The sequence below is a fragment of the Pan paniscus genome, chromosome 5 (assembly GCF_029289425.2).
Source record: "Pan paniscus chromosome 5, NHGRI_mPanPan1-v2.0_pri, whole genome shotgun sequence".
NCBI classification, from domain to species: Eukaryota; Metazoa; Chordata; class Mammalia; order Primates; family Hominidae; genus Pan; species Pan paniscus.
In genome coordinates this window covers 71,698,993-71,723,139 of record NC_073254.2, presented here as the reverse complement: position 1 = coordinate 71,723,139, position 24,147 = coordinate 71,698,993, and the positions used below count along the sequence as shown (strand labels likewise).

General features: G+C 40.1%; 1 protein-coding gene across 1 annotated transcript in view; it reads right to left on the bottom strand.

Annotated features, from left to right (window-relative positions):
- Positions 1–24,147, bottom strand: part of PRIM2 (DNA primase subunit 2) — a 427,261-nt gene that overhangs the window by 396,696 nt on the left and 6,418 nt on the right. The window lies entirely within an intron of this gene.

Sequence of the window (24,147 nt, the reverse complement as noted above, 5' to 3'; positions counted from 1 at the left end):
TGGAGTTTGAAAAGCTGAAAATTAATGCTAGGCAACTGTACAAGCAAGGTTAAAGGTTGCTTGATTGATTGAATCAAGCCATGCAGGAATTCAGAACTCAAGAATAATTAATTAAGAGTGTAGTTAATTCACCCAATAGGTGAAATTGGAAGGAAGTTTACAGCTGAATTTTAGGAAAGTTGATAAGCTACTGTAATAACCTGGATGTTGCCCCTAAGAAAGCAGGAAATATGCATTCTCATGAGAAAATAATAAAGCTTGTGGGAAATAAGAAGACTGGATGATTTTCTTCAAATATATAAAGATCTAATATATGAAGTAAAAATGTCTGCCTGAATAACACATCTTTTGATGGGATCTGCCCAGTTCATTTCCCCTTCTGTATAAATGGCCCCAACCCACAAGAATGACTACTACACCCATGTTTGATGTACATAACTTACCCTTCCCCCATGTCAGTTAATAGAACCAAGGGAAATCATCTGATCCAAGCTAGGTAGTCAGATTTTGTCTTCTAGAAATTTGAGACTGATTCAACAGAAGAGTCAAAAACCTAGGGGATGACTGACCCACTAAATGGAAGAGACATGAGCCACCAAATAACTGCACAGGCAGAGAACATCCCTGCCAACCTGCATTAGACGGACACAGCAAGAAATGAACCTTTATTGTGGTAGGCCACTGAGTTTTGGGAGTTGTTTGTAACTGCGGTTCACCTACCTCAACTAATACAGTAAGTTAGAATATATGTCTCCCCTAAATATCTCTTCGAACTTTAGATTTATTGATAAAAGTATGATTTTTTAAAAAATCTTGTCCATAATGATCTGTAAATGGATCAAGGAGAGAAACGAAATGGAGGCAGATAACTCAGTTACAAATCTGACACAGAAATGTAGCTTCAATGTAATAGGAGCCTGAGTTTGGGGGTAGGAAAGAAACAGAAAAGAAGACATGCCTGGGAGGAAGATTATGAGAGAAATAAAAACAACTACAGGTTGAGTATCCTTCATTTGAAATGCTTGGGACAAGAAGTGTTTCAGATTTATGATTTTTTTCAGATTTTGGAATATTTGCGTTATATCAGTTGAGAATCACAAATCTAAAAACCCAAAATTTGACATGCTGCAGTGAGCATTTCCTTTGGATGTCATATCAGTGCTCAAAAAGTTTTTAATTTTGGAGCATTTAGGATTTGGGGTTTTAAGATTTGGGATGCTCAACCTGTAATTTGATGTGATGAGTGAAAATGGGAAAGAGTCAAATACTACTTCATCTTTTACCACTTTTTGCTCGCCCACCAAGTTCCAGTTGCTTTCAGTATCTTGAACCCACTGAGCCATCTCCCACCTCAGGATATTTACTCATGCCCTTCCTTCTGTCTGCAATTATTTTACTCCTTGTTTTCATACGGCTAACTAACTGTTGCCTATTCTGAGGTCTCTGCACAAATGTCACTTTCAGAAAATTGTCTTCCTTGACTCCTCAATCTAAATTACGTCATCATGTTTTTCATACCCCCCGATTTTTCTTTCACAGTATTTATTATAAATTACTGCTTAATTTGTAATCTTATATATCTATATGTATGTAGGCATTTGTTTATTTGAAGTCGATTTTTTCCCTTGGATTATAAGTATCATGAGGATAGTGGTCATGTCTCTTTTATTTTACTTTTTATACCCAGTGCCCAGCACAGTACCTGACACTAGTAAATACCTAATACATATTTGCTGAGTAAGTGAATGAATAAACTCCCAGATTTCAAATCTGAAGCACTAGAAAAATGACACATATTGTCTGAATCAGTGTTCACATATTGAAGAAATAGCAATATTTGTAAAACCAAATAATTAAAGACTTAGGGAATGAAAAACCAGTTAAGGAATATCAATTGTCTGGTGCAGTGTCCAGGCACACAGGACTAGGTCAATAAACTAACAATTGTTCCATTCCTTCATCTCTCAGGATGTGTGCTCCAAACCACCAGATGAACAATCTAAGCCACAGTGGAACTTGCACTAACACAGGAAGATACACATTTAGATACTGGTCCTCCCAACAGCAGGAAGGCCAAGAACTAGTTCAGGCAGGGTGTAGTAATGCCATGGTGTCAGGCTCATGACAGAGCCAACACCCCACCTTGCAGTCACAATATTCCATTTAAATTCTTCCCTCAGGTCTAGGTCCTTAAACTCAGTGTGCCATCTCCAGTCTCCATCCTATTTGTAGCTCCAAGCCTTTGACCAGCACGTTAGCATAGGTATTCTTTTTTTGTTTTTTGTTTGTTTGTTTGTGAGATGCAGTTTCACTCTTGTTACCCAGGCTGGAGTGCAATGGCATGGTCTCAGCTCACTGCAACCTCCTCCTCCTGGGTTCAAGCGATTCTCCTGCCTCAGCCTCCTGAGTAGCTGGGATTACAGCACGCACCACCACGCCAGGCTAATTTTTGTATTTTTAGTAGAGAAGGGGTTTCACCATGTTGGTCAGGCTGGCCTTGAACTCCTGACTTCAAGCAATCCACCTGCCTCAGCCTCCCAAAGTGCTGGGATTACAGGCATGAGCCACCACGCCCAACCTAACCTGGGTATTCTTTATGTCACATTAGATAACCTATAACCCCTCTTGGCAAACTTGGCCCTACTCAGACTGGATAGTTCTATGCTATTCTTACCCTCAATCTAAGCTAGTCTAAGCTTTGAAACAAGTAATCCTACTAGAAAAAGACTTCTTTCTTCCACAACTGACCTAATATGCATAATAAAGAAAAATTGCTCAGCAAATGTGAAGGGGAAAATATGCTTTTTGCAGAAGCAGGGAAGGAAAGGAAAAGCTAGTTTAGATTTTCACTCCTTAAGCATGTCACATCCTAGATGCAAATGTTTTGGGAGAATTATTTTAAAAATTTGTGGTGTCAGAGTCTAGCCTTTCAAATTTGCATGTTTTCATAATTGTCCTTTGATCATGGTTCAAAGCTAACTAAATCTGTTTCCCCAGTAAATTAGCGTGGTTTCAAAAGTGGGGCAATGAGGTCGCCAGCAGTTCTGCAGAGAACAATGTGCTAAGCAAATTGACTTGTGTGTTGTTCAATAAATTCTGTTATTTTGAAGTAATACATTAAGGATATTAAACGGAAATCACTAACTCACTGTAAGGTACCTTTCAAACATTGCATTTTATCTCAAACTGCGATTGAGGCAGGAGAATAGGGTCTGGAGGCAGGGAGCCTAAGGCTGATTCATGCTGACTGGATATCAGAGGCTACTCCCTTTTCAGCCCCTCCTTTTTCCGAGGGGAAGTTGAAAAATGAAACTACCTCTGTCTGGTCCCCTCCTGCAATGGATCAGACTGGTTGCAGGCCTACTCTTCATTCTGATTGGTCCCCTCCAACAATCAATCAGACTGGTAGTGGGCCACTACTTCATTTGCATAGAATAAACCAATGGGAAACCTCTACAGGGTATTTAAACCCCAGAAAATTCTGTTACCTATGCTCTTAAGCCAGTTGCTCAATCCCACTCCCACCCTTTAGAGTGTACTTTGGTTTAAAATGAATCTCTGCTTTTGCTGCCTTGCTTTGTTTGTGCATTTTGTTCAATTATTTGTTCAAAACACCAAGAACCTGGACAACAACCACCCTCAACCAATAACACTATTAAATGAAAGTTAAAGGAGTATGAGACTGAATCTAATATCGCTAGCTAAAGACAATTAGGTAAGTTAATAGGTGTGATTTATTGCTTTCTATGGATAGCAAAATGAACTTGAAGATCTCTTTGTAATTTAAATAAGTTGGCTCAATTTGAAACCGCTCCTACCATCTGTTTCCAGTGTTAACTTGCTGGGTGCCTGGGTACTCTTCTTCCTTGACCAACTCTCTGCCATTATAATTCAAAGTCACATGTAAATACACTTGGATACATTTGGTTACGCCACATGACTATGTAACATGTAATCCAAGATCTTATGTACACTCCTTAATTCCTCACCTGATCTCATTTTGATCATTAGTACCTGATCCAATTATTTTTTGGCTAAATTCAAAATTCTAAAGCAAACATTGAATTATATGCTATATTAACTAATATACTGTACTCAGTGTCTTGATTTTTTTTAGTCTCATTATTCTTTCTGGATTTCAGAATGAAACTCATGCTCACCCACTAGTCAGGGCTACAAATGTATCCAGAATGACAGTTTATTTTTAAAAGTCCAAATAGTAGGATTCCCTTCTAGGGGAAATCCTTTGAGTCATACAGAAATTAGTTGCCAAAGGTTTCTAGGCCATGTCAAAAGGAAACCTCAAGATTCTTTAAATTATTACTTGAAAATTTTTAGTGTCCAAAATGACAACCTAAGATAGGATTTTGATAGTCCCATGAAACACCTCCTCACACAGAGCAACCACATAGAGAACATTTGCATCTCTTCTGCAGCAGCTATAAATGAGAATTTATACTATTACAGCAGTTTTTGCTATTTCTCATGGGTGCCTTTGACATTTACCTAGTGCTCAAAATACACCAAAAATAATTTTGCTCTGAATAAGCCTCAACTATAACTCCGTAATTTATTTCATAATACTTTTTAATCTTCCTTCAAAGCTTACTCATTGATGGATAATTATTAAGCACTTTACAAATTCCCAAAATTATGTGTGGTATAAAAACAGAGCCTTGAAATTTGACAAGCCCTAAAACTCATTACAATCTATCTAGGCCTGAGAAATGATGAATAATCATATACAACTCAGTCAATGTCACCCCTAGATGTTATGGCAAAGAAGGAGGGCTAGCCTGAAAGGGATAAACCTAGTTGCCCAGCCACGTAGGAGAGACGATGGATACTCTAGGTGCAGGCAATCAAGAAATCAAGTCCAGGCCGGGCGCGGTGTGGCTCACGCCTGTAATCCTAGCACTTTGGAAGGCCAAGGCGGGCGGATCACCAGGTCAGGAGATCAAGACCATCCTGGCTAAGACGGTGAAACCCCGTCTCTACTAAAAATACAAAAAATTAGCCGGGCATGGTGGTGGGTACCTGTAGTCCCAGCTACTCGGGAGGCTGAGGCAGGAGAATAGCGTGAACCCAGGAGGCGGAGCTTGCAGTGAGCTGAGATCGCGCCACCGCACTCTAGCCTGGGCGACAGAGTGAGACTCCGTCTCCAAAAAAAAAAAAAAAAGAAATTAAGTCCAGGGAGATCATCTGGTACAGGAAGGAGCACATGAGTACTCTATGGGCAGATGCAGAAACTGGCAGGTGAGAGAATCAGCAGGCAGCAGAAATGGTTATCTTGATAGACATCTGCCCAGCTCTCCTTGCAATGGTGGGCTGGCTGCCCCTCCCTGTTCGAGCTGGTTGGTTATCACAGTGTTCTCTCTTCACTCACCATTCCCCATTCACCTGAGTACAGGCATGGATTTATTAAACAAGCTTAGTAAGTTATAGTACCTACACCCTGATTAGTGCATTGGGGGTAACTGTGCGCTCTGGGGTTTTGAATTGTTGCAACACCACCCTGTCTTTCACTCCTGCTCCTCCCCCATCACCGATAGGACGGCGTATCTCCTGGAGATTGGAGAGGAGCTATTGGTAAGAGTTGGGCCAAAACAAAACTGAGCCAAACTGAAGCACTTCTCCAGCTGTATTTCACTAACATCTTAGGAAACTTATATACTAGCGTAGGTAGAATAGTATTCTTTCTAGTTTCATAGCCATTTTCTGTTGGCCTCTGGGAGTTTTTCACTTCAAATGTAAGTAGTTATACAGGAACAAAGAGAGTTGATACCTTTGAAACATAGACCAAGGAAACATAATATCTTCTCCCCCGTAAATGGGCTGCAGAACAAGTAACACAGGTTTCTATAACACATTTTGTTAACAATTAAATAAGTTACAGGAAGGAAGCTTAGAATAAGAGAAAATAAAATAGTAATTTATAAGGAACTGGAGTTTTTTACAGTGTTGAGATATATGATTTGTAGATATGTGGATAAATAGATGGATAGAGATGGATGTGATACAATAAGTGAGCAAGCACAAAATAATAGTCTGTTGGCACAAAATCAGAATTAGATTTGTATGTTTTCTATGACTAGAGTGACACCAATCAACTAATCTTTCTCAATAATTTTAAAGTTGTAACTTTATATTAAAAATTCATTGTGCTGCCATTTATAATCAGGTAATCCAAGTGCACTCTCATGCCCTAAACCCCATCCCCTGCACTACCCCAAGACCACTCCCTCCACCTCCACATTCTGGCATCAGAATCTTTACATCTGCAGGCACTCCTGATCTGATAATTATGTTCTTACTGAGCTATTGTTTGATCCCTTCCTTTCCAGAGAAGAGGAAGTATTTCTGAGTGGAAGCAGTTACACCAGACCAGGAGCTTAGACTATCAAAATGCTATCTTAGGTTGTGCTCTAAGAAATGGAGAAAGAGAATCTAGGCTCAAAATCTACAAAACTGAAACCTGAAAGAGGGAAGACAGCAAGGCCTAAGTGGATGAAAGGTGGACATGAGTTGCAGTTCCCTGAGCTAACTTGGCAATTTGGTTACCAAACCTCACACAAAGGCTACCTTGCGAGTTTACTGGCACCTCCAGTGATGGCAAATATAACTAACCCATAAAGCATGTAAGAGGTAGGCAGGTGATGCATCATGGGTGTATGAGCTTCATGCACAGCCTTGCACTCAGAAAGACCTACACTATCTTGGAATAATTAACAATTTTATCTTTGATCTTGTGTTTTTAGCTTAATATGATAGGATGATGGAGCATGCTCAACAGCAGCATGGAAGTCATCAAGCAACCCGGCATCCTGGTGACCTGGCCTGGTAACATGCCTTGGGACCATCCTGGGCACCATAGGGCTCCAAGTTGGGTAGGCCTGCACCTAAGCCTAGACTGGTGGGGGCAAATGCAGCAGCAGAAACAGTGGAGAGAGGAAGGCCTCAATGTAGGGCAGTGCTGGGACTCGTGGAGGAAGGGCAGTTCTTCCCTGCCGGGAGCCATCCCTGCAGCCTGTACCTGAGGCATCTGCACACATATCAACTAACTCACTGACCTGAGCAGAGTGAGAGGAGCTGCCTGTGCTCAGGAAGTGACTTAGCAAACGTGTTCCATAATTAATACGAAATAAAAGCATAGAGACATGGCAATAAAACGTTTCAGGGAGTTTTTAGAATTCCTCAAGGAGTTCAGAAACTTTGGTTTTGAAAACTGCTGCAGTGTTGCAGGGCAAATACCCACAGGCATGAAAACAGAAATTAAACAATTTTTTTTTTTTGAGATGGAGTTTCGCTCTTATCACCCAGGCTGGGCTCACCTCAACCCCTGCCACTCGGGTTCAAGCGATTCTCCTGCCTCAGCCTCCGGAGTAGCTGGGATTACAGGCATGCGCCACCACGCCCAGCTAATTTTGTATTTTTAGTGGACACGGGGTTTATCCATGTTGTTCAGGCTGGTCTCGAACTCCCGACTTCAGGTGATCCACCTGCCCTGGCCTCCCAAAGTGCTAGGATTACAGGTGTAAGCCACCGTGCCCAGCCAACAAAATTGTATTCAATGGAAAAGAACACTATTTTCATATAAAGCCTTAGCTGAACCAATTTTTAATGAGGAAGACAATTTTAAAATTAATTTTTTCTTATGTGAACAAAAGTTCTCTGAAAAGGAATTTGGAAGAAAGAGACTTTATTCCAGTGAACAGTTTGCAAACTGGGAGATACAGCCTTTGGTGCAAAATGAAGGTGCATTTCGTTAAACAAAGAGAGGGTTCAAGTTCCTGCCCAGCTTTCGGCAAATAAAGGATTCAAACTTGCTTAGTTCTGATTGGTTGGTGCAGCTAAGTTCTGATCAGTCAATATGGCTGGTTTCTGATTGGCTGCGGTAGGTGAGCTCTGATTGGTCGTTTTCCAAGCCCAAACTCAGACGTCACAGGCTTGATTGCAGAAAGGGAGATCCTGTGATACTTCTACATCTTTCTGAGAACAGAATATGTGACTGCTTCCTTGTCCAGCTATGGCTGCATAGTTCTGTTTTTGAGCACCTCAGCCATGAGGAGTCCATTCTATCTGTCAGCCAGGGGTATACTTTAACAGGTATAATTAAAGATACAGCATAGAATGCATAATTAGGCCCTTTGAATTATATAGAAGTCAGAAGCTACTTTCAGGTTCTCCCACAACCTCGGCAAGTTACAGGAAATGTTGGAAGAATCTTTGAAACAGATTTGTATGAAAAACTAAATCCTGGCCAGGCGCTGTGGCCCACACCTGTAATCCCAGCACTTCGGGAGGCCGAGGCGGGATGATCACCTGAAGTCAGAATTCGAGACCAGCCTGGCCAACACGGCGAAGCCCCATCTCTACTAAAAATAAAAATAAAAAAAAGAGTCGGGGTGTAGTGGTGTGCAACTGTAGTCTCGGCTACTTGGGAGGCTGAGGCAGGAGAATCATTTGAACCCGGCAGGTGGAGGTTGCAGTGAGCTGAGATCGCACCACTGCACTCCAGCCTGGGCAACATACCGAGGCTCCGTCTCAAATAAATAAATAAGCAAACAAGTAAATAAATAAAACAGGATTTAACCTTCTCATCTGTCCCAATATTCCAATTAACATACCCTCTTAATCTTTATCTTAGGGACCAACATCATTCCTTTCCTCATCTTTCTTCCCCCTTTCTCATATGTACACATCCTCCCATTCTGAACTCAGGCTTTCAATAGCCACCAACCATCAGTAGCACACAAACACTCCTTATCCTTCTTCTTTCCCCATTAAAGCTCCCTTTTCCTGATACCAGGCAGTTATTGAGGGGAAAGGGTTAGGTAGTGAATGACCATCATCATTTGTATGTTTTTGCCATTTGCATTCTAAGAGGCTATGCAATATTAACATTCAGAATGTGTGAAGATGTGAATGAAGAATTATAGATTGCAAATGAGAGCAGATTGAACATTAGGAACCTTCTAAGAACCACTTATCCTTCATAGGTTGCTGACCTTGGTAGATGATATTGATAGTTGATATCGAATTGGAGAACATGGGTTTATAGAATAAGTAATACTACATTGTTTGAGAACATCTGTGAAATTCACAAAAGATATTTAAAACAGAATTTCTAGAAAATTCTTCTTTTCCATGAAAATTTACTCCTGAAGCACAAAACTCAAGGCAAACATCACTGTGAAACTGCCTGTGATTACCTCAGATACAAATCCAGATCAGATTACATCATTGCTTAATTATAATGTAAGGAGCCTGGACTTTTCAAGGCTCCAAATAAAGCCCAGATAGCAACACTGGTTTAAAAAAAGAGAAAAAGAGGCACATGATATGTTACTAATCTTCCTCTGAGAGTTAAGTAAATACACACCCTGAGATGTCATACAGTAAGAACTTTAAAATTGTTTATACCATATTAGGAAAAAAAGCTTACACTATGATTAACATGTTTTTCCTTCTGATTTGGTAACCATCATATTGGTTTGGAAAAACATGACGCAATTTAAGTCAATTGTAAGTTATTTTATTTCCATTTTTTAGCCACAAAACATAATTTTTTAGTATTAAATTATTGTTCTTAAAAATAACCTAATTTAAATTACAATAATTCCCTCACAAAACATTGTTAGTAGATTAAAAAAATCAAAATGGCTCACTGTTTTCTGTTTTATTTATTTAAAAGCAATTTTCAAACACAAAATAAATGTAAATCTACATTTTATTGGCAGGAAATTTTTAATGCTTTATTGCTTTTCATGTGTTTTAACATGAAGGAAGTTTTTAGGTATTTTTATTTAAAGATACTGGAAGAAAGAAAGAATTATTTACTGAGCATTTACTGTATGCCAAGCTGTGTTCCAGATATTGATGTGTGAGCTCATTACCTTGTACCAGAACATTGTACGAAACTAACTGAAGAAACAATTTATTATTGTTAATATTATTAATAATAGTGAGCCTTTATCGGTCACTTTACAGTTGACACAGAAAATTTTAATGTAATGTCTTTATCTATTTACATATTCATAGTTTAAAAAATTAAATGGTTCTGGCCGGGCACAGTGGCTGACGCCTGTAATCTCAGCACTTTGGGAGGCCAAGGAGGGCGGATCACGAGGTCAGGAGATTGAGACCATCCTGGCTAACATGGTGAAACCCCATCTCTACTAAAAATACAAAAAATTAGCCAGGCGTGGTGGCGGGCGCCTGTAGTCCCAGCTACTTGGGAGGTTGAGGCAGGAGAATGGCGTGAACCCGGGAGGCAGAGCTTGCAGTGAGCCGAGATCGTGCCACTGCACTCAGCAAGACTCCACCTCAAAAAAAAAAAAAAAAAACATAGTTCTGCATAGTTTAGTATTAAAACAGTAATCTAGTAATTCCATACCCCTCCTCCTCCCCCCAATTCTTGTTTCCAAAGACTTTCAACACTTTTTTCGGTTTCTTTTGGTATTTACAGCCATTTCTATCCTTGCTAATACTGCTATTTTTTAAAGTTTTTTTTTTCTGCTTGCCATTCCTTCAGCAGTTTCCTGAAAAAGTTTTCAGTTTTACACATCTATCAACTTCCTATCGTGAAGAGGAGAATCTGCTTTTTTTATTTTTATTTTTTTTAAAACAGGGTCTCACTCTGTCATCCAGGCTGGAGTGCAGTGATGTGATCATAGCTCACTGTAATCTCAAACTCCTAGGCTCAAGCGATCCTCCAGTCTCAGCCTCCTGAGTAGCTGAGACCACAAGTGCGTGCCACCACATTCAGCTAATTTTTCTTTTTTCTTTTTCTTTTTTCTTTCTTTTCTTTTTTCTTTTTTTTTTTTTTTTTTTGAGACAGAGTCTCGCTCTGTCGCCCAGGATGGAGTGCACTGGCGCAGTCTCGGCTCACTGCAAGCTCCGCCTCCTGGGTTCACGCCATTCTCCTGCCTCAGCCTCCCGAGTAGCTGGGACTACAGGCGCCCGCCACCATGCCAGCTAATTTTTTGTATTTTTAGTAGAGACAGAGTTTCACCCGTGTTAGCCAGGATGGTCTCGACCTCCTGACCAGGTGATCTGCCCACCTCGGCCTCCCAGAGTGCTGGGATTACAGGCTTGAGTCACTGAGCCCCGCCTTATTTTTCTATTTTTAGTAGAGATGAGGTCTTGCTGTGTTGCCCAAGCTGGTCTTGAACTTCTGGGTTGAAGTGATCCTCCTGCCTCAACCTCCCAAAGTGTTGAGATTACAGGTGTGAGCCACTGCGCGCAACTTAGTATTTTTGTTATTTGCTTAGTTTTCTATCTTATATTAATTTACCGTATACTGTATTCTAGAAATGTAAGTCTTTTCTCAACGTGTTTTTCAAACGTGTTATGTATTCTATCAATTATCTCTCCTTGGAGACAGCCATTCAGGAGTCTTCTACCTCTTCTACCAATCAGGACTTGTGGCTTTCTCTGTCACACACAGCTGCTGTCCTGGGACTTCCCTCTACCTCTCACCTGTGCTGGTCTCCTGTTTCCTGGGTCCTGAGTATTCCTCTTTCTTTGTGTACTCTTTCATTGTATCTTCCCCCGTATTTTCCCATTAGGACCAACATAGTCTCCTCCCTGAATGCAAGCTGCTCGTGGTCTACTGGGCAGACAGAAATGTCTGAGCCTAAAGATTCTTGATCCTGGCCAGGCGTGGTGGCTCACACCTGTAGTCCCAGCACTTTGGGAGGCCGAGGCAGGAGGATCACCTGAGGTCAGGAGTTTGAGACCAGCCTAACCAACATAGAGAAGCCCATCTCTACTAAAAATACAAATTTAGCTGGGCGCGGTGGCGCATGCCTGTAATCCCAGCTACTTGAGAGGCTGAGGCAGGAGAATCGCTTGAACCCGGGAGGCAGAGGTTGCAGTGTGAGCCGAGATCGCGCCATTGCACTCCAGCCTGGGCAACAAGAGCAAAACTCCGTCTCAAAAAAAAAAAAAAAAAAAAAGAAACAGATTATTGATCCCCTAGATCCTCCTGCTATTACCTATATATAATTTATATCTCTTCTTTGGAGTACTTATAATTATGTTCTTAATATCTGTCCTCCCTACAGTCTCTGAGCTGTATGAGGGCAAGAACTATGTCTTTTTTGATTACTATTTTATGAATTAGAGTTAGCATGGTGCATAACATTGTAGGTGCTCAAAAATATTAGTTATTTGAAGCAGCCCAAAATTCACATTGCAGATTAAGAAGCAGTATGATATAAATATAATCATGGCACTAGAAGAAAACAGGGGAAGGCACTTAAGGGAGGGCTCCTTGTGGATGGTGGCATTTAAACAAATTTTTTTTGAGACAAGGTTTTGCTCTGTCGCTCAGGCTGGAGTGAAGTGGCACAATCTTGGCTCATTGCAGCCTCGACCTCCCCAGGCTCAGGTGATCCTCCCCCAACCTAAGCCTCCCGAATAGCTGAGAATACAGGCATGCGCCACCACACCCTGCTAATTTTTGTATTTTTTGTAGAGATGGGATTTGGGGTCTCGCCATGTTGCCCAGGCTGGTCTCCAATTCCTGAACTCAAGTGATCCATCCCCCTTTGCCTCCCAAAGTGCTGAAATTATAGGCATGCGTTACTACACATGGCCTAAACAAATTCTTACAAAATATAAAAGAAGTGGTAAAACTAGAAGGAGAGGGGAAAAAAATGCCAGGAAAGAAAACAGCATTTTCAAAGGTACAGAGACATTAAATAGCATGATACATATTGGAACTATAAAGAATTCAATGTAGCAGAATAAGAGGAACACGCCAGGCATGGTGGCTCACACCTGTAATCCTAGCACTTTGGGAGGCCAAGTCAGGCTGATCACCTGAGGTCAGGAGTTCGAGACCAGTCTGGCCAACATGGTGAAACCCCATCTCTACTAAAAATACAAAAATTAGATGGGTATGGTGGTGCGCACCTGTAGTCCCAGCTACTCAGAATGTGGAGGCAGGAGAATCGCTTGAACTCGGGAGGCAGAAGTTGCAGTGGGCTGAGATCATGCCACTGTACTCCAGCCTGGACGACAGAGTGAGACCTTGTCTCGAAAGAAAAAAAAAAGAAAAAAAAAAAAGAAAAACAGGGAATACATTGTGGGATATAGAGAGATGTGTGACAAGACAGCACGACAAAGGCAAGGTCATACTAAGGAGCTTGACAATAATATGTCAAAGAAGAGTTATTCAAGGCTGTTAAGCAGAAAATTGAGAAATATCATTCTGCTTTATTAGTCTTGCTAGCAGTCTCTCAATTTTGTTGATCTTTTCAAAAAACCAGCTCCTGGATTCATTGATTTTTTGAAGGGTTTTTTGTGTCTCTATCTCTTTCAGTTCTGCTCTGATCTTAGTTATTTCTTGCCTTCTGCTAGCTTTTGAATGTATTTGCTCTTGCTTCTCCAGTTCTTCTAACTGTGATGTTAGGGTGTCAATTTTAGATCTTTCCTGCTTTCTGTTATGGGCATTTAGTGCTATAAATTTCCTTCTACACACTGCTTTAAATGTGTCCCAGAAATTCTAGTATGTTGTGTCTTTGTTCTCTTTGGTTTCAAAGAACATCTTTATTTCTGCCTTCATTTCATTATGTACCCAGTAGTCATTCAGGAGCAGGTTGTTCAGTTTCCATGTAGTTGAGCGGTTTTGAGTGAGTTTCTTAATCCTGAGTTCTAGTTTGATTGCACTGTGGTCTGAGAGACAGTTTGTTATAATTTCTGTTCTTTTACATTTGCTGAGGAGTGCTTTACTTCCAAGTATGTGGTCAATTTTGGAATAAGTGTGATGTGGTGCTGAGAAGAATGTATATTTTGTTGATTTGGGGTGGAGAGTTCTGTAGATGTCTATTAGGTTTGCTTGGTGCAGAGCTGAGTTCCATTCCTGGATATCCTTGTTAACTTTCTGTCTCGTTGATCTGTCTAATGTTGACAGTGGGGTGTTAAAGTCTCCCATGATTATTGTGTGGGAGTCTAAGTCTCTTTGTAGGTCTCTAAAGACTTGCTTTATGAATCTGGGTGCTCCTGTATTGGGTGCATGTATATTTAGGATAGTCAGCTCTTCTTGTTGAATTCGTCCCTTTACCATTATGTAATGGCCTTCTTTGTCTCTTTTGATCGTCGTTGGTTTAAAGTCTGTCCAAAGTTCATATGGAAAGAAAAAAGAGCCTGCATCACCAAGTCAATCCTAAGCCAAAAGAACAAAGCTGGAGGCATCACGCTACCTGATTTCAAACTATACCACAAGGCTATAGTAACCAAAACAGCATGGTACTGGTACAAAAACAGAGCTATAGACCAATGGAACAGAACAGAGCCCTCAGAAATAATACCACACATCTGCAACTATCTGATCTTTGACAAACCTGACAAAAACAAGAAATGGGGAAAGGATTCCCTATTTAATAAATGGTGCTGGGAAAACTGGCTAGCCATATGTAGAAAGCTGAAACTGGATCCCTTCCTTACACCTTATACAAAAATTAATTCAAGGTGGATTAAAGACTTACATGTTAGACCTAAAACCATAAAAACCCTAGAAGAAAACCTAGGCAATACCATTCAGGACATAGGCATGGTCAAGGACTTCATGTCTAAAACACCAAAAGCAATGGCAACAAAAGCCAAAATTGACAAATGGGATCTAATTAAACTAAAGAGCTTCTGCACAGCAAAAGAAACTACCATCAGAGTGAACAGGCAACCCACAGAATGGGAGAAAATTTTTGCAATCTACCCATCTGACAAAGGGCTAATATCCAGAATCTACAATGAACTCAAACAAATTTGCAAGAAAAAAACAAAGAACCACATCAAAAAGTGGGCAAAGGATATGAACAGACACTTCTCAAAAGAAGACATTTATGCAGCCAACAGACACATGAGAAAATGCTCATTATCACTGGCCATCAGTGAAATGCAAATCAAAACCACAATGAGATACTATCTCACACGAGTTAGAATGGCGATCATTAAAAAGTCAGGAAACAACAGGTGCTGGAGAGGATGTGGAGAAATAGGAACACTTTTACACTGTTGGTGGGACTGTAAACTAGTTCAACCATTGTGGAAGATAGTGTGGCAATTCCTCAAGGATCTAGAACTAGAAATACCATTTGACCCAGCCATCCCATTACTGGTATTTACCCAAAGGATTATAAATCATGCTGTTATAAGGACACATACACAAGTATGTTCATTGCGGCACTATTCACAATAGCAAAGACTTGGAACCAACCCAAATGTCCAACAATGATAGACTGGATTAAGAAAATGTGGCACATATACAACATGGAAAACTATGCAGCCATAAAAAAGGATGAGTTCATGTCCTTTGTAGAGACATGGATGAAGCTGGAAACCATCATTCTCAGCAAACTATCACAAGGACAAAAAACCAAACACCGCATGTTCTCACTCATAGGTGGGAATTGGACAATGAGAACACTTGGACACAGGAAGGGGAACATCACACACCAGGGCCTGTTGTGGGGTGGGGGGAGAGGGGAGGGATAGCATTAGGAGATATACCTAATGTAAATGACGAGTTAATGGGTGCAGCACACCAACATGGCACATGTATACATATGTAACAAACCTGCACGTTGTGCACATGTACCCTAGAACTTAAAGTATAATAATAATAAAAAGAAAAAAAAAATCATTCTGGGAACAAAGTGTAGAATGAATAAAAGGTGGAGGCTAGAGGCAAATAATAATAATAATAATGAATTGGGAAGCTATTACACACTTGTCTAGGTGAGTGAAGAGAACATGGACCAGTGAGCTACAGGGAAGGAAGAATGACAGGTCAGATTTGGACATGAATGGTGACAGTAGTGTCAAGAATGACTCCCAGGTATCTGACTTTAGGCATCAGAATTAGGTGGACTCACCAAGTCAGTGAAGCAAGGAAAAAGGTAGATTTTATAGTAGGAGACATACTAAATTCAGCTTACGATATAGTCTCCTATTGTTGCTATAACTATTACTACAAACGTAGTGCTCTAAGACAACACAAATTAATTACTTTTTCATTCTAGAGGTCAGAAGTCCAAAATCAGTCTCTCTGGGCTAAAATCAAAATGGAAGTAGGGTTGGTTCTTTCTGGAGGCTCTAGAGGAGAATCCTTGTGCTTGGCTCTTCCAACTTCTGGAAGCCACTTGCATTCCTTGACTTGTAGCCCCCTTCTCCATCTTGAAAGCCAGCAGCACAACATCTTCAAATCTCTCTCTCTTCTCCACCCCTCTTTCTGACCTCTGCTTCTGTGTCACATCTACTTTTTCGGCTCTGACCCTCTTGCTTCCCTCTTATAAAGACTCCTTATGCTTGCACTGGGCCCACCTGGATAATCCAGCACAATCTCCCCATCTCACAATTCTTAACCACATCTGCAAAGTCCTTTTTGCCATGCAAGGTACATACATAATCACAGGTTTCAAGGATAAGATGTGGACAACTTTGGGGTGGTAGAAGAGATTGGGGCATTATCTTGCCTATCACAGATGCTAAAGTGACACTATGTTTGCATGAAGCACAAGTGTCTTTGAATTTCATTAATCCAGTCCTACATTTAAACATTTTTTTCATTTTTTTTTTTTTTTTGAAATGGAGTTTTGCTCTTGTTGCCCAGGCTGGAGTGCAGTGGCGCAATCTCAGCTCACTGCAATCTCCCCCTCCTGGGTTCAAGTGATTCTCCTGCCTCAGCCTCCTGAGTAGCTGGAATTACAGGCATGTGCCAGCAAACCTGGCTAATTTTTTGCATTTTTAGTAGAGATGGGGTTTCACCATGTTGGCCAGGCTGGTCTCGAGCTCCTGATCTCACGTGATCCGCTTGCCTTGGCCTCCCAAAGTGCAGGGATTACAGCCATGAGCCACCGTGCCGGGTATTTCACTTTGTTTTTGTTTTGTTTTGTTTTTGAGAAGGGTCTCATTCTGTCACCCAGGCTGGAGTACAATGGCACTATCATTCTTCACTGCAACCTTGACCTCCAGGGCTTAAGTGACCCTCCCACCTCAGCCTCCCAAGTAGCATGTGTCATCACACTCGGCTATTTTGTTTTTAGAGATGGGGTGGCTGTGTTGCCTAGGCTGGTCTCAAACTCCTTGGCTCCGACGATCCTCTGGCCTCAGCCTTTCAAAGCGCTGAGATTACAGGCATAAACCGCTGTGACTGGCCTTCGAATCAATACCTATTTGTTACAGATAAACTTCAGTCATTTCCAAAAAATTAATAAAACACATCAGGGCTGGGCATGGTGGCTCACACCTGTAATCCCAGCACTTTGGGAGGCCAAGGCGGGTGGATCACAAAGTCAGGAGTTCAAGACCATCCTGGCTAACACAGTGAAACCCCATCTCTACTAAAAATACAAAAAATTAGCTGGGCATGGTGTTATGCACCTGTAGTCCCAGCTACTTGGGAGGCTGAGGCAAGAGAATTGCTTGAACCTGGGAGGTGGAGGTTGCAGTGAGCCAAGATTGCGCCACTGCACACCAGCCTGGGCAACAAAGCGAGACTCCATCTCAAAAAATAAAATAAAATAAAATAAAAATAAAACACAGCAGACACAAGTTACTAAAATTATTATTAAAGCCATAAAATTAATAATCCTCAGTTAGTAGCTGTTACCTTCAACTTTTCTAATCTGGAGTTTAATTAATATCTCACATGCTGGAGAATACCAACAGTGATGCTAGTGCAATGACAATACTAAATGAGCCAGTATTGAAAATTTGAAAATAACACAACTTGGAGTAGATACCCTTTTGTGTTTCACAAGTTAGGTCTATGTAAGAAGAAAAATATAACTACACATCTATTTTTAATTGTTTTTGCTCTTTTACAATTTTTTTTACTGTATCATCACTGAAATTCAGTGAATCCAGACACCCAAGAGACCTTAGACCAGCCCTTACCTCCATTCCTGCCTAATGACTTTTCATCTAAAGATCTAAGGCTGTGTTTGAAAGAAATTTAGTCTATCCTTCAAATTGAGAATTACTTATCACATATAGATTTACGTAGCATTTGGCAGAAAATCATATATCTATTTATTCGTACACACTAAAATTCTGGAAGAATAAATAAGAAATTGTTAACAGAGGGCCAGAGATGGCGGCTTACATGTGTAATTGCAATACTTTGGGAGGCCAAGGCGGGAGGATCACTTGAGCCCAGGAGTTTGAGACCAGCCTGGGCAACATTGTGAGATCCTGTCTGTATAAAAAATAATAATTTTAAAAATTAGTTGTGCTGTAGTACTGTGCACCTGTGGTCCTAGCTACTAGGGAGGCTGAAGCAGAAGGATCGAATCACTTGAGCCCATGTGTTTAAGGTTACAGTGAGCTATTATGGCACAACTGCACTCTAGCTTGGGCAACGGAGTGAGCCCCTGTCAAGGGAGGGAGGGAGGAAGGAAGGGAGGGAGGGAGGAAAGGGAAGGAGGGAGGGAGGGAGGGAGGGGGAGGAGGGAAGGAGGAAAGACATTGTTAACAAGATGTTACCCCTAGGAGTGGAACAGGCATCAGGTAAGTGCATACGGAGAGGGTAGACATTTAGTGTTCATTTTACGCATTTTGTGTAGAGGTTGAAGTTTTACCAGTGCAAGTTGTAACTTTTAGAATTATAAAAGCTAGTTTAATTTTTAAAATAGTACATAGTCTAGATGAAACCCAAAGATTAAATATATTCAGGAACAATGTTTTATGTATCTTTGTATCACTCATAATGCTTGACAAATTACAGCACTCAATGTATGATGGATGAATAAATGAAAATATAATTCTTACTTTCAGGAATGGGAAAGAAGCAACATAAAATACTTGACATTACCCCATTTATGGAAACTCATCCCAGAAAACTTCCCTGAGACAAAATTTCAGTAAGGCAAGAATATATCTGAAATTCTTGCTGGAGATATCAATTTAAAACATAAATGCAAACTAGGCTATGACCAAACTCCAACATGTCTGTGGATACATGATTTCATACAGAGGAATATGATGGTTTGCATGGAAACTAGAGAAAGAAGAATTAGAAAATATATCTTTGCTAGTATTTCTCCTGTACTAGCCAGAGAAAGAGTATTCTGATTCTTGATCTGTGGCCAGCTTTTTAGGAAGAAATACCTCTAAAATGTGGAAGGACAATTCCTTAGTACTTCTCAGTTTGCTGGAAATCCATCCCAAAAGCATCCAATTCCATTTGTTTTAACTGTGTGCTCACCCAACAACTTTCTGACTTACAATTTGGTGTCCTAACTGTATGTGCACACCAAAAAGAAAACATTCAGGGAAGAAGAACAGGGAGAGGGCAAGAAGGAGGCGTCTGCTATTTGTAAGAAAGAGAAGGTGTTTTGTGACAAGTTTAAATCTGGTTATCATGCTTGCTATATATCCTATTACAGGTTAATAAATTAGCATTCTGATTTATGTATATAAGGCTCTTGAAAGATGGTTGGTTTCCTGGTACCTAACCATCCCTTGGTAAAATTTTAATTTAATTTTTTTTTTTGACGGAGTCTTACTCTGTCGCCCAGGCTGGAGTGCAGTGGCGCGATCTCAGCTCACTGCAACCTCCGCCTCAGTTCAAGTGATTCTCCTGCCTCAGCCTCCTGAGCAGCTGGGATTACAGGCATGCGCCACCACACCTGGCTAATTTTTTGTATTTGTAGTAGAGATGGGGTTTCACCATATTGGTCAGGCTGGTCTCAAACTCCTGACCTCATGATCCGCCTGCTTCGGTCTCCCAAAGTGCTGGGATTACAGGCGTGAGCCACCACGCCCAGTCCCTAAAATTTTAATTTTTAAACTTACAAATTTGAGGACCAGAATCTGGACTCATCAACGTGGCTCTGAAACTCGATGTCTATAACCATCATTAATACAACAACGGAACGCTTGTTTTGTTTTGCGGAACTTGTTTTGTCTTGCATTCATTCTATCTTCCTTAAATAATGTCTCTTGAAAAAAAGAAATCTTTGGAAGAAATTCAAGACAGATTATCTTCTTTAATAGAAGAATTTCTGAATCTCTGAAAACACAGTAATGCCAAAGCTTTAGCCTTTATATTTGGAAGTAACCAACTATAACTTAGGATGAAAAGAAGAAAAGCATTGAATGCTTTGCTCAGACCATAAATTCCATATCCATTTTCCCTAGCGTTTGGGATAATTAAGTTCATTGTACTAGTGGGTTTTTTTTTTTTTTCCTTTAGGGATTCTAACCTGGAATATACTAATATTTTCAAGCACTCATAGAAAATGGTGTAAATAAAATTGTTACACATGGAAATACACATTTATAATTTTGATATATTTTGCCAAATTGCTCTCTAAAAAGGTTAATTCCATTTACGTTCCAACAAAATATTTCTGTTTTCCCACATCCTTCCCCATATTAAATGTTAACCTGTTCAATTTGTCAATCAGACACAAGGAAAATTATATCCTTATTGTTTAATTTGCATTTTCTGAATTGTGAAGATATTAAATATACTCGTGTCAATAGGCTATTATCTTTCATTTCAGTATCTGGATGTGAGTGGTTTTTGCCTATTTGTTGCTTATTGACTTGTAAGAGATCTTTGTATATTAAAGAAATTTAGCCCTTTATCTGTCATATATTGAGAGTATTTTTTTCTCAGTTTGTAATTTGTTTTTGCATCATTATTTGTAATTCAAGGTGAGTTTTTGAGATAAGTATTTACCAAGTAGAATAAAGTAATCCCTTTCCCCTCCCTACCACAGGAAGAGAAACCTAACATTGTATTTTTAAAAAGGTCTGAGCTCATTACACCTTCCCTAGGGGAAAAGCAAAAACTTTTTAAAGTATGGTCTTTCCAAGAGGATTAAGTTGGACCATCTCACATATGGATGGAAAAGACAATGTTTCTCAAAGAAAAGTCTCCAGTGGACTTTCTGGAAAGCTTCACTGGATATCCCTGGTTTCTAGGCACTAAATAACAATAGTATACCCTAGTCATTAAGATAACCAAAAAATGTACCTACACATTTCAAATGTCCTCACCATTCTGCTCAAGAGGTGGATCCTTAGGATTGAAAAAATGTAATTAGTTTCCTAGAGACTGATGGAGGTAGCAGGTTCCAAAAACTACAGGTATCTGTGCCTGGCTTTACCAGGAGATACAGTACAGCCTCTGAAGGTGCTTCAGCTTCTCAGTGGTGGAGACATGAACACCAACCTCCATAACCCTGGGAGTTGAGGTAAAAGATACTTATAACCAAACTGGGCACAAAGGATGTAGATTTATTCAAATAGACTCAATGTACATGGGCAATTCACATCACAGTGATGATCACAATTGAGTACCAGGGTCTTTGCCTAAGTTTTCCAAACTGTGCAAGCCTCTGACAAGTCTTGTGCAACTATGGAAAAGAGAAGGAAATCTTTAATTTAAAGACTGACATTGGGTATCTTACGACCCCTGGCAAGTGATGTCTCAGATCAGAATTAATTTGCAATAAAAAATAAAGCAAGACTCCCTGTTCCTGTAACGATGCTAACTGAACTGATATCAACCCTCCCACTACATATGCACAGCCTTGATAAGCGTAGATAAACATATACACTAAGATAAACTGTAACAACAACAAAGAATACAATAGCCTATATCAAAACAAAGAAAGGGGAATCCCCAGTGGTCCTGACAGGCCAAGAAAGTGCCCCACCTGAGGACCAAAACAGAAGGTTGAATGCTCCCAAGTGATTGAAGAGATGTCCTGGTCTAGATGAAAGAGAAGGCTGGAAGTGAGACACAGACATAAAAACAAGGCACTAGAATACGCACCAATTCAGTGAAAAGGGAGCTAGAAAAATTTTGTCAAGGAGAACAGGGAAGCGACAAGGAAGATTACCATCCCCCAGGATCCTGAATGGGGAAATGTTTCTGGGAGGAATCAAGGCCCAAAACCTACACCATGGATGGACATGTTTTCTGAATTTATGCTACCTATGTGATGTGGGCATTCCAAGCTAAGAATTTAAATGCTGTTCCCACATCTTTGAACATTCTGAAGCCCTGGCTTTGACAAAAGCAAATATCAAAAGCAGATATCAAGCCATTGTACAGGGGCTAAGCATGTAGAAGTCCCATAGAAAAGGCAGCCCTCATGAAGATGACTTCACATTCCTAAATTAAAAACCACCAAAGGAGGCATGATGAGGGAGAGTCATCGAGTGCAACAAAAAAGAATTGGAAATAATGGAACAATAGCAAAGGGACTAAAATAATTATGTTCAAAAGAATTAAAGCAATGCAGGCCGGGCGCAGTGGCTCACACCTGTAATCCCAGCACTTTGGGAGGCCAAGGTGCACGGATCACGAGGTCAGGTATTCGAGATCAGCCTGGCCAACATGGTGAAACCCTGTCTCTACTAAAAATACAAAAATTAGCTGGGCATAGATGGTGGCATGTGCCTGTAATCCCAGCTACTCGGGAGGCTAAGGCAAGAGAATTGCTTGAACCTGGGAGGCAGAGGCTGTAGTGAGCCAAGATCGCACCACTGCACTCCAGCCTGGGCAACAGAGCGAGATTCAGTCTCAAAAAATAAAAATAAAAATAAAAAAAGAATTAAAGTCATGCAAAAAAAGATTAAAAAGCCTAATGAATACAATAATTTGACTACAGGAGAAAAGAAATTTTAACAAAACAGAGAACATGTGGAAAATTTTAAATGTAGTTCATTGAGATTATAAACTCAGGTAAATTTAAACTGTAGAATAGAAATAGATGGAGAAGAAATTGGTAAACTGGAAGATCGGCCATTTCACATAATAAAGCCAGAAAGATAATGATATGAAAATTATAAGAGGGGTTTAGGATCAGCCTCTCTTAATAGGAGTTCCAGAAAAAGAAAATAGAATGGGTTAGAGGCAATATTTGAAGATATAAGGCTGAGAATTTTCCAGAACTGAAGAAAGACATGATTGAAGTAGCACACTAAATACTGTAGATATAATAAAAACAATCCATACTTGGACACTGCAGAGCAGTAAAGCTGAAGAAAAACTCTAGCAAGGAGGAGAAAAAGATATATCATTGGCAATGCCATTGGCATTTCACCACTTAGAGATGAGTCCATTTGGAGACATTTCTGTCCCTTCCATTCCCATATAACTAGTAACTTTCAAATACTACTAATACTTCTACTAACTCTTTTGAGGGCTTACACTCTTCTAAGTGCTTTTACATATGGTAACTCATTAAATTCCTCTAATAACTCCAGGAAGTACTACTATTATCTCCATTTTACAAGTGAGGAAACTGAGGCGCTGAGAGATTTAAGTAACTTGTCCAAGGTAACACGGCTAGTAAGTGGTACAGCTGGAATTCAAATATAGGGATTCTGGCTCCGAAGCCTGAGTTGTAAGAGCCCAATAACGTTGGCTGGATGACTGTAAGCCATATGCCAGCTCCTGTCTACCTGGGGCCCTCCCATACCCCACAAAGTGCCTGTACCTCATTATCGCACATGTCTCATCTTTAAATCAATTCCCTGCTCTTTCCAACTACTCCCTGCCCTCAATCCATTTCTTTGGTCCCTCAGGTTGATGGCAACTCAATGTTTAAAACAGGTGTTCATGAGGTGTTTCTAGTTATGGGTAAATGAAATGAGAATTCAGCTGCAACAAGGAGACATCTAGTCCTAGGAGGGACTAAATCCATCTGAGAAGGTGCATCTCAACCTGCCTTACACGTTTCAAAGGAAGGCACTTTGTGATTTGCAAGTGCATCAAACTATTCAGTCATACCTGATGCACATGGAAGCTCTACAACAATGTTATTTTCATGACCTAGGAAGCTTCATGAAAGTAATGAGTTTATACCACTTCATTACTGAAAAAATCAGCATTAAGACAGAACATTTTTATTTATCACCATCTGAGGCTTCTTTCTGGCTTCTAACTCTAGTTTTGTAGATCTTCTATAAGATATCAAGAAATAAAAACCAAAAACCAGGAGATGCATCAATATTTAAAGTGTTTTATATATTTGTTGAGTAGAAGTGGTTAAAAAATTAAGAATTAGTCCTGGTTGCAAAATAACTTTAAGCACAAAACCTCAATTACTGATTAATGTTGAAAAGATTATATTTAAGAGGTAAAAATATTCTGTCATGAGCATCAAGTATTTGATG